The sequence below is a fragment of the Mustela nigripes genome, chromosome 5 (assembly GCF_022355385.1).
Source record: "Mustela nigripes isolate SB6536 chromosome 5, MUSNIG.SB6536, whole genome shotgun sequence".
NCBI lineage: Eukaryota > Metazoa > Chordata > Mammalia > Carnivora > Mustelidae > Mustela > Mustela nigripes.
In genome coordinates, this window is record NC_081561.1 from 123,071,641 (window position 1) to 123,092,340 (window position 20,700).

Genomic DNA, 20,700 nt, shown 5'->3' on the forward strand with positions numbered 1-20,700 from the left:
CCCTGAGTGGTCTTGAAATATGAGGTTTGCTTGGAGAATAGTCTAACAAAGTGGGGTTTCTGGTATGGTGGCCAACTAGAAGGATCTAGAGAGGTAAGCTGAGGGTGGAAAGTGCTACAGACTGTCACATTTTATCATCCCGATAGCAAAAATGAAATGACACCTGAGAGTGTTGACACCCATCTCCACGTCACCCGTGGTGACTCTAGAGACATGCATCATGTAGGTGCTTTCATGGTGAGAGGCTGTCAAGACTAGGCATCAACATACTGCACTGTAAGGACGCCTGGGTGGCTCAGTGTATTAAGTAAGCATCTACCCTTGGCTCAGGTGATGATCCCAGAGTCCTGGGATCAAGTCCTGTATAGGGCTCCTTGCTAGGCAGGGAGCCTGCTTCTCCCTCTGCCTGCTGCTCCCCAGACTGGGCACACTCTCTCTGTCTCCGACAAGTAAATAAATAAACAATCCTAAAAATTAAAAAAAAAAAAAAAAAAAAAAAAAAAACTGAGCTATAGGTAGTAACTCCATGGGAGCCCAAAGCTATCTTTCCCTCTTCCAGTCCACAAGAGCATGAAATTATAGCCTTTCCTACAATGAGATCTTGCCAGAACAAAGCAGAAGCCAGCAGGGGAGAATGAGTCCCAGCTCCATGAGCCCCCTTAACCAGAGCTCAGTTTCTGCCTCCCAAACAGGTTCTCCCAAGGCTATATTATATGCTATGCATATTATTTCATTTATCTTCTTAGTCTCTGATCTTCAACTATAATCCACATAGGAGAAAAGATTCTTAAAAGGTATTGCAAAGCAAATATAGGAATCTGAAAAGTATACCAACATGGTTTGGTCCAGTGAAGAGGCAAAGGTTCCTCACTGTACATTGACACCTGAAAGATAATCTTACTAAAGCAAGAATATGATCATTTGTCTCCACTGTTGGTCCTGAGCTATCTAGAAATGGTTAAACCATGCTGGGCATATTCTGTCAGTATGCTTGAAAATATGTACTATATATTTTTTTAAGTTTCTATATTAAAGAGTAAAATAGAAAAAATATTTGGTGCCTTAAAGGAGATAAATTTTGATTATTTGTAATAGTCACCTCTGGAGAACACTGTGACTGTCCTTGAGACCAAATACAAAAGTGGACAGAAAGACAGAGTTCAATGTAATATTTTTTGGACATTTTTCATCATACAAATACTAAGCCAGGTTCTTAATGTTTCATTTGTTGTAATTCTTAAAACAGCACCATGAGTGCTAATAGTGTGCCCAAGTTAACAGCTGAGAAACCGAAGCTTTAAAAAGGTTAATCAGTTAATCTGTTTGAAAATGGCAAAGACCAATCCCAAGCTCTCTGGCCCTAGAAATTGTTCCCTTAATGACTCCATTATGGCACAAACTTCCTTAAAAAAAAAAAAAAAAGTATCCAAAGTATCTACCACAGGCAAAATCCAAGATAAACACGAACTTGTGTATTTTTGTTAATGTTTTTCACCTCAAATATTTTAATAAGGTTTGTATATCCAAATTCAGTCTAAATATTTTACTCAGAGGTAACTGTATATACAAGATGGCTAAAAAAATATGATGTTTACAGCTGTGATATTTTTGCAGTTGCAAACTATTTTATAATTCTTGATGAAAACTGTACTAATAGATGATATGTCATAATCATTGATGATATAAAAGGTATTAGATCAACAAACCTATTTCCTTGGCATGAACAAGATTAAGTCTTTGGTGCATTGATTTGATGGTTGATCTTAGCCAAAGATGCAGAATCAAAAATGGTGTAGAGAAGACCTTTGTTACCTCTTATGGAAAATAGCCTACCAAGGTCTTATTAAAAAAAAAAAAAATGGAATGGAAGCAAAATTCTAATGCACAGTGTACGTGTAGTTTTTTTATATTCCTTCATATTAATTAAAAGATGAGAAATCATGGGTGATTTGGGCTCAAAGAGACAACTACTGGTCATTTTTTATGCTATATCCATGTTCTAATTACCAGAATAGTATTTCTGTTCTTTTATTCTTCCCAAAACTATAGAGCCCTATAAAATGCAGAGCCACAGAAACTCCTGTGCAGAGACCTGATATTATTCAGTATCTTCCCCCAAATTCTCCTAGTACATCTCATTTTTGTATTGCAACATTTCTAATATTCTAGTGCTGGCTTTTTAAATGATCATTGTAAATTTCCCAAGCTAGAGCATGGAGTAGCTTTCAACTATGAAGAAACATCAATGAACCAAGAAAACTCATTTCACATGTGGGTCACACGTCACAGAATATGGGATAGATTACTGGATTGTTAGACTGAGGAAGAGGAGGGGATGGGTGCCATATTACCCAGATCCAAAAGTTCTTTTGAGAAAGCTGTTTGATAAGGTAAAAAGCCTTGGCTAAAACAATTATTTCATTTTCCTGATGCCAGAATGATTCTACAGTTCAGAAATGTCAGTAATTAACAACCAAATCAACTGTCAGAGACATCTTAGGTATATGAAAAGGATAGTTGGGTACGTTACACAGAAACTGATTATTTTGGTATTAAACGAATGGTACCACTGGTATTACATAGGATTTTATATTTGATTTTCATTTACAAGACATTTCAGAGGGGTGGGGGATGTGCACATGTGTGTATGTGCTGCGTATTTTAATAGATGATCATGGTACTATTTAAAGCTAATTTTCTAAGCCTCAGATTTAATCTCAGCATTTTTAAGGAAATTATAATGACCCATGAAATCTCAAGCCCATAAAGCAGTTTGCTGGTTTGTCACAGGAAGCTGTCTTAGAGCAACACCTAGTGGTTCCTTGGCCTCTTTAAATGAACACTCTGGAATTAGGAAGAAGCAGTTAAAAAAAAATGCTTCCTCTTAAGAAATTTTAAGTAAGATGGAAATGTTTAGGATAATGTACACTCTCTGCTTTTTCATGCCTATTTAAAGTTCCGTTTAATTTCTATTTGGTACAACTTTCAATCAAAATGCTGACTTCTATCAATTTGGTGATTCTATCACATGGTTAAAAAGAGTAGTTTATTGCAAAAACCAAAGAAGTATAGATATCTTGCACAAAGACATTATTCTATGACCAAAAATAACTCCATGAAAAGCTGTTAGTAAAAAGAGGCTAACTATAAATTTCAAATAACATATGTAACTGCGACAGAAAGATTTAGTAAGGCTTTTTTTTTTTTTTAAATCATTGAAAACCATGAGGTTAATTTGAGCCAACATATTTTTAAACATGGATCTTTGGAAATTATCGTGCTCGTTTTATGAATTTTGTAAGAGGATTCGGGAACAAGTCTTATAATTCTGTGAAAATCTTTTACCCTGACGGATGTGGTGGGGAGTTTATAATCCTTTTTTGTCAGGTGTGATATTGAAATCCCTTCACCTCTTCCAATAATATAATCACGAATGGGGAAATTCTACCATAATCATTTACAGTGTCTGTGGAGGTCTGCAAGATCACAATCTCCAAATTGATTCAAGAAATGTTGACATTTATACCATTCCCTGGTCATGTTATAATCATTGTCAGCAGCACGAATTTGTGAGGTTTTTATTTTATGATCTTGTCAAAATCTCTGTCGCAGAAATGAGACTGAAAAAGTTTAATGCTTTATGTGCTCGCTGAGAGATGATAATAACCGCAGCTTTCTCTGACCTCCTCGGTGTTTCAAAATTTAGTGGCTGGTTAGTTCTCCTCACTCCTTTTGCAGTCTCAGCAGCCTAAGAAGCCAAATCATCAACCAATTGAAATGCAGAGTATAAAAGTGGTTCAGAGCCTTCTCTCCTGCAAGAAACCAGGCTCGCAGCACCATCTCTGATCTCTCCATAGGAAGGGGGGTCATGTTAGGCATGTAATTTCAACCTTCCCTAATGGCACTTTAAATAAATGGATGGCAAGCAACACTAGGACTTCTAACAAGAACATTAAAATGTTCAGTGAGCTTCACAATCAAGATAACTGATGTTAAAACCAAGTACAAAAACAAGTACTGTTAGGCAATGTGTATCACTAAAATTCACTACAGTACCTTAAAACGTGTAGCCCGGCCAGAAGTGTTTCCTGTCTCTCTTCCTGTACCTCAGTTGTTTTCCTAGAATACGAATGCCAGAATCATGGATTAAGCTTTGGGATCAACACAGTAACCAGAGAGGTTCAACTTTACTTTAGCACATTCTGCTGGAAAGGCACTGCCAATACCATCAAGGAATCCCCATTGGAATATTTAATACCTTTCAATATCATCCTATTATCTTTCAATACAGAAAAGGGAAGTTTTTATTCCAAGGTTATTTTCATCCAGGACTGCAGGTCAATGCCCTCTGCCACCTGCCTAAATCTATCTCATCACACTGACTCAGAGGGCATCCTTTTAACACTGTCGGAACCCCGATTTCAGGCTAAAAACAGGTGAGTATATTCTATTAGTCTACCAAAAAGGTCAATTAAAAACAACTTCAGGAAGTATAACAAAAAACATTTAAAACTTTCCACAAATTCTTTTGTGAAGTAGGATGAGTTATTAGTTTAACTACATAAAGACAGAAATCAAGATTTTGTTTTAACAGTTGATTACACTGTAGGTGTCATTTGGCTGCTCCTTCCTATCTGCCTTCTACTTTCTGTACAAGATACATTTGCCTTTATACCAATATATTTTTGAATATAATTGGTTGTGACTCAAATATGAAAGCATTTTGATTGTAATGTAAGTCTAAATGGTAAATAATGTGAGTTTCATTCTCACTTGCTTCAGCCTAGAGATTGTACATTTCTTCCTCGCATTTCACCCATGCATACCTCACGATTTGATTTGTGAGTTTAAAAAATAAGGTGTGAGTACAAATGGAATGCTCATATCCTTATTCTACACAAACTACTTAGAATCAGCGTCAATGCGGGGTTATACTAAAGATGATGTTCTAAGATTAATTCCCTATATTCTGGAACAATATGTATATATTGAGAGAACTAAGCCTGCTTAAAAGATCCAAATGAGTTTAGTATTCTGCATTTAGAGAAGCCCTAGTAAAATAGCTGAAAGAAACACCAAATAGTCCTAAAAAACATCTATTGAATTCATACTCTCCAGGCAATGCTTTCTAAAATGTAGAATTTCATCAGTTCTGAATTGAAAAGATTGATCTGCTTGTCATGTTGAATAGACTCTAAAAGTAGTTTAAGCAACAATTGACCCTGAGCACAGAACCAGCGAGTCTTCTGGGCTTCGGGCTGAAGGCAGCTCCAGATTTCTAAGATAACTGAAATTGTCTCTGTTGTGAAAAACAGCAAAGCAGCTCACAACATACTGAAATGCTCAAGAGGATTTTCATAATTACAGCTAAGAGAAATGAGATTTACTGGAAGCTGCGTTTACATCAGTATGGCTGTGTCTTTCCTCACAATTCCTCATGCTTAAAAAAAAATCAATTCCATCCACTTTCCATAATTCCATTTGCTTCCTTTTTTTTTTCTTCTGAATGCCAGCCACTAAATTTAAGCCATATTACAAAAGGCAACTGTGAAATTTTTTTTTAATTTGTGATTAATCTATTTCTGCTACCAACTTGCAATTTTTGTTAGATATTTCACAGTCCGCTCATCAAAAAAGACATAGGAATATGCCAGAATTCACATGCTTTAGCCAGGTGAGAGTCAAAGGAGAACAAAATATAACATATATATTTTTTTTCATTCTATCATATAATGATAATGATAATACAAAAATGCATTCTCTAAATGAAGAATATTCCGTATGAGCTATACAAAAGATGCGAGCTGAATACTAAAATGTACCATCATGATATGTCAATAAATGTTACGTTAAGAACATAAACAACACACTGTTACATTATTTTATAGTAACAATTCACATTCCTCTTTGACTGGTCAAGGACCAGTTTCCTCTCTCTGTTCTTACAGCTCCTTATAAAGCGACTTAGTTGCCCTCCAGCTGAGCTCCCGAGGGTAAGGGAGGGAGAGAAGGAAGCGGGCCGCCACTGACACACGCATCACCGCAGACCTGCTGGCTCACCTGGTGGGTGTGCAACAACATCAGGGCTTGCACCTGATTGCCTTGCCTGGCTCCTACTTCAGCTTCTCTGACTCCTGGCCCAGGTGCTTGGGTTTAACTCCATGACAAAGGCCCAGCTTCTATAGGACCCCCTCACCACTAAGGGCAGAGGCAACAAGAGCAAAGCAGGGATTCCAGCTCATGTTTGTGGGTTCCAGCCTGTCTGGGATCTTCCCTTCCAAACTGCCCACTGTGTGCCCTCGGAGCCCCAGCATCAGATGTGGAGACAACAGCCTTACAGAGACTGTTTAACCAGTCTACAATCTTGTCAGCAAGTTCCATATAACAAACAAACATACAAAATTTTAAATACACACACAAATACACACACATGGTATTAATATATAATATATGGATATATGTTATATATACACATACAGATTTACACAGTCTGCTTCTGAGGTTAAACCCTGAGTAATACAGAATTTGGTTTCAAGAAACAAGTGTCTGAAAAACCTCATCCAGATAATAAGTATTTGTTGTTGAATATTTTAGTGACATTTAAATCTTGGAATAATTTCATGTTCACACTGAATAGGATTCCTGAGGTTTTCAAGATTGGCTCTTTTCACATTAACTGAGACCCCAGGAGTCATGTTATAGTCATGATCCAAGGACTGGCGCACTAATGTTTGAACATATGTGATTTTTAAAGGAAAAGGAGGCTTTGGAGAATGCCCAGACACAGAATGGAAATTACCCCGACAAGGACAGAAATTGGCCAGCAGTGGATGGTAGGCCCACCCTTGTGGTAGTTGGTCCTGGTGATCAGTTAAATCAAGAAAAACTGCAGCTGACTGAGTCTCTTATTCTGCGTTCTTTCAATGCCTTATATAGTAATTGGGCTTTAAATATTAGAAGATGAAGCAAATGCCACCATCTAGTAAAAAGTTATAGAAAACATATGAGAAGATAAATCTACATTTTCAACACACTGCTTTGGGTCTGAATAATTGCTATTCTTCCTTCAGAGCACAGCAGATTGGTTCATTTTTATAAGTACCAGTTAGGGACATTGGGTTGATTCCTACCCAAAGGCAGTAATTTTCCACTAAATCATAATGATGTTTGAGATCCTATCAGCAGCAACCATAGTCTTTTCTATACCTGCCACTTTTCTAGGAGTTTATAATCTGGCAATGATACTTCTGGCATTCCATTCCTTAAACTCAGTAGCAATTGTTCTTCAACTGTTTTGTCACTTATTTTCAAAAATTAAATTTGCTGAATTTTAGTTTTACACAAGTTAAACAGAAAGAAATTTTATTTAATATGGCTCCAGTCCAAAAAACATTTTGTGTAAACAGTATTTTGAGAATTTTACTGTTCTGATTAACTATTCCATAAACTAAATTGAGCCAAAAAAAATGTCCCCCTCCCCAAATTTAATTTTCCTTTTTTTGTTTGGAACACACCTTATTGCATCATAGATAAATCTCATTTTAGAATGCATCTAATCCGTAGGCCGGCAGCTAGCTGTCCTTTCAAACAACTTTCCATCGTATTCCTTATTAGATCATTAAACTACCACAAACTCTTGGTCATACTACTACAAAATGATTTTCCTACAATCCACAATGCTGCTGTTATCCTGATTAAAAAGACAGTATGAGAAATTAAGGTTTACTTGTGACTCTAATGCACTAACAATTAAGCTTGTCTCATTGTTGACCAATTTTAATAGAATTCAAAACCAATTGACTATGCTGAAGCTGTGTTTATTTTACATTCTACTTTTTCCACTAGTCAATTTTATTGTAATATATCTTTCTGACATTTCCATAATAAAGAATGCTCTACCTAGAGATGCAGTTTATCCAAATTCAAACTAGACCGTTGTTCCTTCTTGCATTGTTTGCCACAGCCCCTGCATTATTAAATTGCAGCATCTTTTCCTAACATATTCAGCATTTATGCTGCAAAAGTTCAGATTGTTCCATTTAAGAAAAAGAAATTATTCTTCAATGTCAGCCAACAGCAAAGTAAAACTACAAAAATCTGAGATGCCTGGGTGGCTCAGAGGGTTAAAGTCTCTGCCTTTATCTCAGACCCTGGTCCCAGGGTCCTGGGATCAAGCCCTGCATTGGGCTCTCTGCTCAGCAGGGAGCTGGTTTCCCCCTCTCCCTCTGCCTGCCTGTCTACTTGTGATCTCTCTCTTTGTGTTAAATAAATAAAAATCTTTTTAAAAAAATACAAAAATCTATTAAAAGGAAAAAGAAAGAAGTAGTGATATTAAAGATAAAGAAGAACTGTGAGTCATTATTTAGTCATTTTGATGGGAGGGCACTGGTATCAAACATCATTAAACCACTAGGGAACACAGTATGCATTAATCCTCCGCCTTCTCTAGTTTCTTAGCTCCTATTTTATTTTTAATGATAGTTGGGAAACAATCTGTTATTTTTTTAAATCTAAGTGAGAAGAACTCAACTTTTCTCTTCATGCTTTAATGCCTACTCCTCCTAAGGAGAAAAGATATGGATCTTCTTTTACTAAGAAATAGAATCCTTTTCATAAGGATGGTGAGTACTGTTTTCACTATTCCCTAGCCATGTAAGCTTTAGGTAAAATTCACCTAGAATTCCAATCAAAAGATGGAATTTACCAAGTCTGTACCACCAAAGTGATCTAAATCAACCTTTCTCCTCTTCAATTTAAGAGTCAGCACCTTCACTGATTTTGAACACCACAGCCTTAGAGTCCACTCATTAAGGTGCTTATTAATGCACTTGGTTAAATTAGCATGATTATTCTAAAAACAAAAACAAAAAACCAAAAAACCTTCTGAACTGTGAGAAATAAAACCCTAAGTGATATCAAATAATAATATCCAGTATGCCAGGCACTTTGAAGAATGTAGTAATATAGAAGACATAGGCATTGCCTTCATACTCAATTTAAGGAAATAGGACATAAGCATTTTTCAACTTTGGCTCTACTAGCAATTGGAAACATAGTAGACTTTGCTTCCATAATTGGTGTAAGAACAAAGGAAAAGATAACTACCATAGAAAAACCAAATAGCACTGTGGAAAATAAGCAATGAAGAAATTCAAAGACTAGAGAAAACAAATTGGCTTATGATAATTAGGAAAGGCTTAATAGCAGTAAAACCTGAATATGGTAGACCAAGATTAGTAGAGAGGGATGAACAGGGTGCTCTAGGAAGATGGAAAGATGTGGTAATAGAAAACCCCAAATTTTTAGTGGTATAAAACCACTGCTCTTATTTCCTGCTTGTGTAAGAGTTCAACGAAGATATCCCTGGTTGATGTTTCCTCCATACACAATTTAGGTATCTAAGGTCATTCCATTTTGGAGTCTCAATGTCCCCCAAGGCCTCAGAGTCTTTTCCAGCCAACAGAAGGAAAGAAAGAGTCTGGAGAACATACATCCACTTCTCAAGCACAATGGCGTGGAACAGACATACACCACTTCAGCTCATGCTGCACTGGTAAATACAGTACAATGGCCATACCAGGATTTAAGCAGACACTAGAAAATGTAGCTCCTGCCTGAATTGTCACTTTCAGTGACAACTCTAGGCTTTAAAGGAGGAAAATGCATTTTGATGGACTGCTCTCTATCTCTGTCACACCAAGCCTGCCAAGAAAGTACAGAAGGTGAAATGTTCATTTTTTTTTTTTTTTTGCAGTCACCCAAACGTGAGAGTTCCTTAAAGGTACTACAACAGGCTGGAATGCACAGAGCTGGGGAACATTCTAAGTCAGAGAATGAAATAATCAAAGCAGCATTCAAAAAAAGAAAACAGGCAGCAGTATCCAGCAGGACTGCAAATAGAATAAATATTTTCCAGAACAGACAACATAGCTGGCAAAGGGCATAGAAAACCTTGATCAGAATTTGAGGTATATTCCTAAGAAAGGAAGTTATGCATGATTAGAATGGAGGATGGAAAGGAGGAAAAGGAGAGAGGGAAGTGGAAGAAAATATTGAGCATTCAACCTTATATGGTAGTACCCCTAACAACAAGTAGGAAGTAATTTCAGAGAGAAGAAGATGAGTCCAGGAACATGTTCAAAAACTCCATGGGGGCATCTACAGAGCGCTGTCTAGCTTGTGGTCACACAGGGCAAGGTGAAGATAAGGAAGGATCAGGAGAAGAGGCCTCTTTCCTGACTCTCACTACTTTGCAATTTTTTCTAGGCTACAATAGTATCTACAAGAGGCAAACTAACTATTCTGTGACATGGCAAATCCATTCTTTTTGCCCGTCTACACAATCGATACCAATCGCCACAGCCAAATTGATCTGGCTGCAACTCACATCAATTCTTAGAAGACTGAAAGGAATGGATTGGCCGTGCCATAGGCCAGCCATTTTACATCCTCAGACATGCCCTATTCTGCCTTAAGAGTTATTAGGCCAATGGAAGAGGAATTCAAGGTCTCCATTCTGTTCTTTTTTTTTTTCAAGATCTGATGACACTTTTTTTTTCCAGATTTCACAGCTGCCTGAGTAATTCTGATGCAAAAAATTAGGAATCAATTTCTTTCCATTTTTTTTAAAGTCAAAGCAATTACATATGACCATCTTGTACATGCAAAACTTTGTCTTGGATAAAGAAAGTTTCTTAAGTGAGGATATGCAGATAGAGAAAAGATGCACACAAATACAAAATTAATTTGCAACCATATACACACCCCTTTCAATCCTATTAGAAGAAAGTGATGTAATAAAGTCCTCTGCACTAGATACTGCTCAAATGTAGTTAATACACTTTGCATTTCAGATTAGCCCAACATAAGTATTATATCTCCATTTTAAAGGAGCTTAATAATTTGCCCAAAGTGATATACATAGTTAGTGACAGAGGTGGCAATTAAAGCTTTGGTATGACCCAAAACTAAGTGCATTCTGACTCTACAAAGCCTTTCCCGTGGCTCTAATTAAAGCAGCCAGGTGAAGAGCTCATTCTTGTTGTCATATGACCAAAATACTCAAACCAGCGTCCTGCACTCCTTTAAATCGGACAAAGAGAATCAATTCATTGGGTAAGAACAGCAAACATCTCCCTGGACACGTATTCATGCTAAGGTGGAACTGAATGATTATTTTGAACCCTGACCATAGTGAAGGATAAGAAAGGAAACTCCAATATACTCCTGGTTCATCAGTCTTGTGAGTGAAGCAGCCTGGAACTTGCCAAATGTAGTTAGATGTGTCCTTGACAAGGCAGAAAAATACACAGTCATCTACTTGGGAAGCAAATCTGCTGTGAGGTCCCTGTCAGTCTGTGGCCGGTAAACACATTTCTCTCTCTGCTCCTCCATGGACAAGCTGAACCCAGAGAGCACAGCAGACCCCAGCAGGCTGGTGTCCCCAAGGCCTGAACAGGACACTGCAGTATTTCCAAGATTGCCTCCAGTAGGTATAGTATGTGTCCCCCCTATACAATTACTTGAGAACAGAGCCAAGGCAGGAGTGCGGAGCCAGTTCGGAATATAATTGCCCATCCAAATGGGGTTAGGCAAAGAGGCTCCAGATTTAAAGTTAATGTAGACAGAGATTAAGGAAAAGCTGAAGGGAGAGGAGGTATGAAGCAGAGCCAAGGGGCAGTTAAGGTTGTGTTGTTTTTATCTAGTGTCAGAGCAGAGCCAAAAGAGGATTTTAAACACTGGCCATGGAGCAAAAACATATTTTACCTTGCAAGCTGAAATATCCATGAGCTGTGAAAGATCAAGAAAAATAAAAAAAAATATTGTTATTGCAAGGGCATCACAGAGAGAAGCACCATTTCAGAATCACCCCTGAAACAAATAACAGAATGAGCTCAATCAGCTTCTCTCCAAGCCTCTGCTGCGCTCCCTCCCCCTACACACACTCCAGGTCAAGTTGCAGATCATTTCTTTCCTCACACTCACTTGAGTGTGTGCCCTTTCTTTGTATTACATTTCCTCAACACTATAAAATAAACTGTGCTATGGAGTGTTTTAATTTCCTATCATCTTCGGAAAATCATGCTAATAAGACATTTAGTGAAAGGAGTAGTTGCCCAATAAGTGATAATAATCTTTTATGAGGGCCGCTGTGAAAACTATGAACAAACATGTTGACCTTGAAAGTTCCAATCTTACCGTGAGTGCAAGAACAATGACACAAATATTCATTCAGATGAATGCTTACCACGCTTGGTCTTATCGTTCTGAGCTACCCACATTTCAATTTCCTAGTTATACTCAGAAACTATGGTTTGTGATGGAAAGCAAAAGGATACTGTTGCTATGGTAGCAAAAACTTTTTTTTCTCCCTCAAAAATAGTATATCAGAGACCAGTGAGAAAAAAATAATACTAACTGCACTTGCAGAAAAAATTAAATCTAAATACAAGTTCTTAAAATTTTATCAACTGCTATTTTCATAGCGTTCCATCTTCACGTGTAAGGGTGTTTTACGATGGGCTTACTAGTTCAAGTACAGGTTACATTTTTCTCTTTGAGCAGGTTGTCTGGCATACAGAATACATCATTTAAAATCCGTGAACGAATAAAAGAATCTAGATTTGCAATTGTACAAAATGATATCCAAAAGAAGTTTTAAAAAACGGCCTTAGATTAATAGGGCTAATAAAAAAAATGACAAACAAGTAACTACAACCATAACAACAAAAACAATGCCTGTTATCCTTTTAAATTCCTTTGCTTGTCATTCAAATGGATATTACCCTTTCAAAGGACTGGCAGAATAACTCAAACTAATGTACCAGCCGAGGTTCTGCATATTCCCTAATGCACATCATTTTCGTGATATTACTTTTGTAGATACTACAATGGCTTCCTGCAAAATAAAATCCCTGAAATTTTCCTGTATTCAATGAGCTGTTGACATTTTTTAATAAGAGAACACAACACTAACGCAGCTGCCTTAATTCTGTGAATTACTTTCCCGCCAAATTCAGCGGCGCACTGATGTCACACACAAGCAAACCGTTAGAATCAGTCACCTCTCCAGCTGTTGTTATAGCTCCTGCATTTCCCATCCTCAGCGTATTTTCTCTTTTATGTACTAAGATGAATGTCAGTGTCAGGTCTTTAGAGGAGCTGGTGATCTTTTTACTGCATATTCGAAAACATGTTCTTACTTCTTATTTCTACTCCATGACAGAAATTCTAATTCAGAAATGTTCCTTGCTCACAGATGCCCTTGAGAAAATCAACCCAAGATGTTTCTTAAGATAATTATTACTTGTAAATTGCTATACATAAATGTACTGATTTCAGGTACTCCTAACTGTATTGTTTACTCCTGCTGTGTTTTTTTTAATTGATTTGATTATTGAGGTTTATTTAGAAATTAATGTATTCTCAGACTTTACCCCAAAGCCAGTTTGTTCTGTGAGACCTATATCCCAAATAATCATCTACTGAACAAAGAACGAACAAACCAATTACTGTATTACAGGGACCAATTATATTACTCTTTCCTGGGAGAAATAAAAAGCCCGGTCATTAGAGCTCAGTTTGACTGTGGGGAAAATGTTCTGTCTGGTCAATGTTTTTCTTCAGCGCCAACACAGTGTACCACTGCCTTTTCCTCTGTGGTTTAGGATGCAGAGTTTAGAGGTACAGAGAAAACAGAAGTACAGAGAAATGGTCTTTGGAGAATAGAATTATTAGGTCTACCCCACATCCCCTATACACCCCCTCCCAACAAAAATAAAAATAAAAACAAAGCAATATTTTGGTTCTCTGAGGAGTAGTCACAGTAAAAGGAGATCTGTTTCCTTGAGCTAAGTTGAAACTGGAGGCAGAGAGGTGAAATCCAAGGTAGCTGCTCCCTGTAGCAGGGAGTTTGCTCAAGATGATACGAATCAGGGTTTCCTGGAGTCACACAGACAGAGTCTCTAAAGTTGGAGCTGTCTTGTGAAAGCCATTTTCTGCTCTCCCCCATCTTTATGATGTATAAATTCACTGTTGGTAATTGTACTTTGGAGCGTGATTTAAAGACTGCTTTAGCCAGAGCCTAAAAGCAGCATAGGCTCCAAGCCATGCCATCTTTGGCCTCATTTGTGAATGCTGTCGATAGACATGCCAAAAATGATGCAAATGGTTTGAAACAGTGGGCTACTCTATCCTTCTTCTATTAGTCTCTACCCAGCACTCACATTGATTATTTTTAATGTCTTATGGAGAACACATTAGACTGAACTGGGTACCAGTTGCTGTTAAGGTATCTGAAATAGGAAGAATTATTTCTACTGGAATTCTAGGGGATGAAAATAAATTACCAAGAATAAAAAGTGCCCAGAAAATCAGTCATGTAGAAAATAATTACACAATGTTTTCTGAAACTAAAAGTGTATGAATTCTCACAAAGACCAACTTGCCAAATCTCCCCATAACAAATATACCTGTTTCTATATTAAACCATAACAGTGGTGAATCAGTTTAGTTTTGAAAATAACCATTTTTCCTAAGTGCTCATAATAAGTTAGAAACTCAGGTCATGAATAAGCCAGATGAAACTGAAGCAGAACTAAGGGCTAAGAAGATTCAAATGTCCAATCAGGTGCCTCTTTCCACAATGCCTTCACATACTATATAAGTTCTAGCTCTCAATGAAAATATGAAGATGATATGACACAAGCTGATAAGGTAACAGTCATAACAAGAAGAGCCAGTAGTTCAACCAGTTAAAAGGTGGCCATCTATAAGCCAACTTGGAGGACTAGTACATTAACTTTCCAAGGCTGACCTAGGCACCTGCGATTCTCACCCTCTCCTCTACTGTTTGCCACGCGAGGTGTCCAATGCCCTTGCTGCCTTTTTCTTGGCCTCTCTTCTGCTGCTTCTTCTTTGCATAACTTTGCCATTCCTCAAGGAAATTTTCGTACCTTCTTTCGTCCTTTTTCTACCTACATTGTACAAAAGTGCTCAACTTTCTGAAAGTGTTTTAGTTTTGTTTTTGTTTTTTTAACCCCAATGCCATTGTCTTCCCTCTGACTCCTCAAATTTTTGTATTCGGTTTCTGCTGGCCCTTAACACTTCTCAAAAACTGCTATCCTGATACATTGGCCTCTTTTTGGATACCTTACCAGAACTCTATATAGAATCTTATATTTCTTTTCTGGCAACTCTATTCTTTAATTTCTGTAATATTCCGAACGTTGTCCTCCTACTTCTCTGAACTTCTCTTTTCTTCTTTCTTCTTTCTCTACCAATTCCTTAAATATTGGTATTCCATAGGTATCACCCTTGCTCTTCTTTTCTCCTCACCTTACATCATTTCCTAATGTAATATCATCTGCTTCCATGGCTTCAATCATTATTGATGACTTTCAGGTCAGTGTCTCTAGCTATTGCCTGAGTTTCTAGCCCATGTGCAAAAACTACTGGAACTGTGGTAATAGCCACCCGCGTGTCATGCAGATACTTTGAACACAGTAGATCCCAACTAGACTCATTATTCTGCTACCCAAACTTGCTTCTTTTATGTACCATATCTTCTCATCGTCATCTCTCCAGTTGCCAAAGCTGGAACTCTCCTTTTAATGCTTGAATCCTTTCTCCTTCAATTCATATACCAAACCCTTGACAGTTACAGAAACTGAGAGCAGGCATTTAGAGACTTACATAGCACTCTGATATTGCTGCAGCGTCCAGCATTTAATTTTTTTAATAATTTACTTTTCTCATGTTTTTTAATGGTGATCTACTGAGGTTACAAATTTTTTTTAGAAAAGAAAGAAGCTGGCACTTCAGCAAAGATCATTTGAAAAGCGGATGTAAACCATTTAGGCCATCATAACCTGATGTCCTTGAGAATGCCGATTGAAACAATGGACACTCTCTTCAGAAAATAATTTCCATATACATTACAGTGTAAAATTATGCATATAATACAGATGGTTCATGGTTCTCTCAAACCCATTTATAGCCCCTTCAGATTTCTAGGGGTTTCAAATTCAGAACCCTTAATCCAAATTGATAAAGTCTGGAAATGCCTTGTCAATAGCCTCCTCTGTTGATTTATTGCGATAAACATTCCACATGAGCATTAATATCCTGGCTCTCATAGCAAGAATTCAGCACACATATAATTACCGAGCTCAGAACCAAAGATTGGGCCTATTGAACCTAGTGCTGTGAAGATCTCATGCGATTTTTAATAGTTTCTTCAGAACAAATGCAATAGTGAATTTCTCAATGACAGAAGAGTTGTGTCATAATCTAACTATTCTTTATGTGGATTATAAAGTTTTAAGACTCAGACCCATAGTTTACAGAAGGGCTAGCACAGAGATACGGTAGATGCTAGGGGACTGGGAAATCAACTTCTGCAAATCTCATTCTCTGACATCTGTCTTTTTGTCTTTATATACCTGACTTCACTCCAAATAAGGATGTCAGGCAGCTCATAAAAACATGTAGAATCCAGCATGGTTTTAAAAAATAAGTATGTTGTTGGGGCGCCTGGGTGGCACAGTGGGCTAAGTCTCTGCCTTCGGCTCAGGTCATGATCTCAGGGTCCTAGGATCGAGCCCCACATCGGGCTTTCTGTTCAGCAGGGAGCCTGCTTCCCCCTCTCTCTCTCTGCCTACTTGTGATTTTTCTCTCTGTCAAATAAATAAATAAAATCTTTTAAAAAAAAAATAAGTATGTTGTTTAAATCAAAGAGAATGGAAAATAAAGTTAGAAAGAACATGTGCTCTATGAGGCCACGGCTACTGTGTCTTCCACTGCACACCAGCACCTATCTCATTGCAGGTGTTGCATACTTAAGATAAAGGTAAGAGTGGCATCAGAATGCAGATGGCATATATGATTGATGGAAGACTGAACCTTCTTGAGCTTCTTTGCTGCCAAAGCAGAAAAATAACTGTGTTTGACTAAGATTTACTTTGTCCATAGGTAGGAACTTCCAGGGCCTCAGGGGAACCACTGATTTTCTCCTGCTGAGCACCCTGAAGGAGGTGCTGCATCCTGTGCTAGACTTCCTATAATCAAGGACAAGAAACATGATATCTAGTCTGGATAATTGCTTCTTACAATGTCCCTCAGGGCAAGCTGAGTATATAATATCAAAACAAAATTTAGGGAACTGAATTCCAAAGGGACCAAAAAAATGTCCTGTGGTACAAAGCTCCTTAATGGTTTGGTTTAATCCAGATCTAAAATCTGGACATCCAGTGAAAGTGTTCACAGATGAAGACCCACCACCTATTTTTAGAAAGAAGAATTCCTGCAACACAGCCATGCCCACTTGTTGACATATTGTCTGTGGCTGTTTTCAAGGGTTGAGGAGAGTTGGGTAGCTGCAACAGAGATGGGCCCTAAAATATTTACTATCTGGCTGTTTACAGAAAAAGTTTGCCAGTCCTCAGTCTATTGGAAGAGATTGACGGCTATCTTTAGTTCTCTACAACTGAGTTTGGGAAGCCCAGAGTTCAAAGTTGTATTTTCAAGAAGTATTTGCAAAACAGATATATTGCCAGAAATATTTTAGGGCAGATCTGTATGATTTGATGACAGCTATACGGAAAGGTAGTACTGAAAACCTCTGCCTCAGCCCAACCACTGGAAATCCTTTTGCTCTATGTATAACCCCTGAAAAAACTTGTAGTTAAAAAGCCTCACATGGGGGACGCCTGGGTGGCTCAGCTGGTTAAGCAGCTGCCTTCGGCTCAGGTCATGATCCCAGCGTCCTGGGATCGAGTCCCACATCCATCGGGCTCCTTGCTCAGCAGGGAGCCTGCTTCTCCCTCTGCCTCTGCCTGCCATTCTGTCTGCCTGTGCTCGCTCTCTCCCCCCCACCCTCTGATAAATAAATAAAATTTAAAAAAAAAAAAAAGCCTCACATGGGTGGTTAATGCTCTCAATTAAATGTCTAGTCCATATTTTCTCTTCTGCTCCAGAACTGAACCCAAGTAACCAATGGACCTGAAGATGGAGAATGTAAGACTTCATGGAGAAATGAAGTCCAACAGTCAGAGTAGACAGTAAACAGTTCTGACAAGAAGAACTTGTGGTGATTAATTAGATGTGTCACTAGGACTCTGTGATTAACTAAACATGGATTGAACTTCATAGAGCCAAGGTAAACACAAACAAAGCCTGAAATTGTGGCTATTTTTCTATTGGGTAGTCTGCATTGGGTAGGGTAACACATAAACCCAAACATCTATGCAGCTCAACTCAAGAGTTTATTTCTACCCACTGCCCAATACGGATATTCCTGGTCAGCAAGCAGCATTCCTCCCTTTAGTGATTAGGGACTAGGCTCCCTCCACGAGTGCAGAGGGACATGATGCACGAGAGGTTCCCTGGGTCAGGACTGGAAATGACCCATAGACTTATATACATGGCCACACCCACTGCAAGGGAGTCTGAAAAATACAATATAGCTCTGAACACAAACTATAGTCAGTTAGCCAAGCTCTTCTATACCCATTATCAAAACGTAAAATCTAATTCAAACTTACTCTTCTGACCTGAAAGATGCAAGCAATTTTCCAAGGTTTAAATCAAGAAACATCTCTGAAATCACACAAATATTACATGTAGGCAGGAAGCTTTATGCTACCGACTCTAGATGTTTCACCCAAAAATGTTGCCATGTGTATGTTGACCCCATCTCCCAATTGGACAATTCAGAATGTGCTCGTAGCTGCCCTCTTTCACATTTTATACCTGGCATTATATTTAAATGCAGTATTTATCTCGGCAAATTCTAGCAATGCTGTTAAATATGCTACTAGTGAATGCTAGTATGCTACATATGCTACAAAGTGAAAAACTACGATCTCCAACAATTAAGCCCTAGGGTCACTGCAACTATTTCTTTTTTGCTGTCCAAGACTTACAGACCCTGCCAACTTAATAGAGATGCTCTTTGCTCTGGCTCTTGTGCTCCTCATAATTAATCGATGTTGAATGCCTCAACAAGGTCCTAAGCTGATTACCACAGCCTTATCTTCTTGTGTCAGGATATCTGTTTACTTCAGCTAACAAAATGCTTAGACTGCTCTGATGGACCAGGGCCAGGCCTGCCGTAAGCCCAAAGATGCAGTAAGGAACGGGACATGAAAATACATCACTGTGGTGTGGACAGGATTGCTTTGTAGAGTGGTGGGTAGACCCTAGCACACTGGCATGAGACTTCCACCAGTCTAATGGCATAAAAACTAAGTACACTGGGATGGCCTTCTCTGACCTGGAAGATTTCTCCTTCCATGAGGATTCCACTGACCACTGAATTATGGACTCTCCTCCAAAAGGAAATAAGGAGGCATCTGACTTGGAGATAAATGGAGGTAAATGGACGCATCCATTTACCTCTATCCTAACCTCATATATCCTTTGTTCATTTGGTATTTCAATAAAAACTCAAAGTGGGGGCCATTGAAACCTAAATCTATTTTGTCATTCTCACCAATCTTCTAACACAGCTGCCCCAATTTTGGGGATCTGGTCTAGCTTAGATCTCTCACATACTAAGCTCTGTCTTCTCTCATAAGCTCTTGACACTTATCACCACCCATCTGCTAGATTTTTTTTTCCCCACTGGGATTTCCACAACATGTCATGATCAGCTTGACAACTTCTACCCCGTGTTACTCGCTACTAGAACTTAATATAATCAGATGACTATTTGTTTGTTATCCGATCTTAGAACAAGAGTCATATTTTACTCCTCCTTATCCTTAGTCCCCTGAAATTCTAGCAGCTACCAAGCTAAAATAATCCTTTCCCCAAAGTGCTAAATTGCAAATAGCTGAATCAAACTTGATTCATTTAGGTGATATCAAAGTTCATTCAGTGATGTTGGCTCACTTATAAAATGCTCAGAAGGCCAGAGAAGGAGACCAGAGAGCGAGGAACAATGCCCCAAACTGTGCTATGGTGCCCACCCTACAAGGACACAACTGCCACCATCCTGAGGCAGGTCACACAGCTCACATCACAAACACCAAGAGTGCTGGGCTGGGATCCCGCTTGCAGGAACTGTGGCTTCTGTCTGATGTCTCTGGGAAATGGGCACAAATCACTCTATTATTTCTACTCCTGCCACCGTCACTCTTACCAGAACAGATTCTGCACTATCCTAATCTCTTCATATCACCAATATTCTGCTTAATGTCTTATGTGGTTGGATCTGATTGGTGGAGCTCTGATCCTCTATCTGAGCCATAAGGAACACTGGAAATACAAGAAAAAGATTCCAATGCTAGGTGTCTGAGGCAGGCAGTAGGTATTCAGCACCTATTCTCGCCCCCTTTCCTCTTCTAAACCTCACTTTCTTAGAAGCCCTTAGAGCAACTCAGTTCTGACTGATGAAATGGAAGAAGTACTCTCTCTCCTGCCTTATTGTTCTTTTTACCTGCACACAAGGCTGGTTCCTTCCAGAGCATTGGTCACGTGTATGTCATTCACAGGCATCTCAGTTCTGAATAACACAGAATCTGGTAACTGAAAGTGAGAATTATGAAATTGGCTCACTGAGAACTGGGAAGCTGCTGGCCTTTAAAATGCGCTGGAGAGACATTTGGTCACACTAGTCACCTGATGGATTCAGAATACACAGCAGGCAGCACCCAAGATAGTGTTAGAAGAAATGGGGGAAATTCTCCATCAATTTGG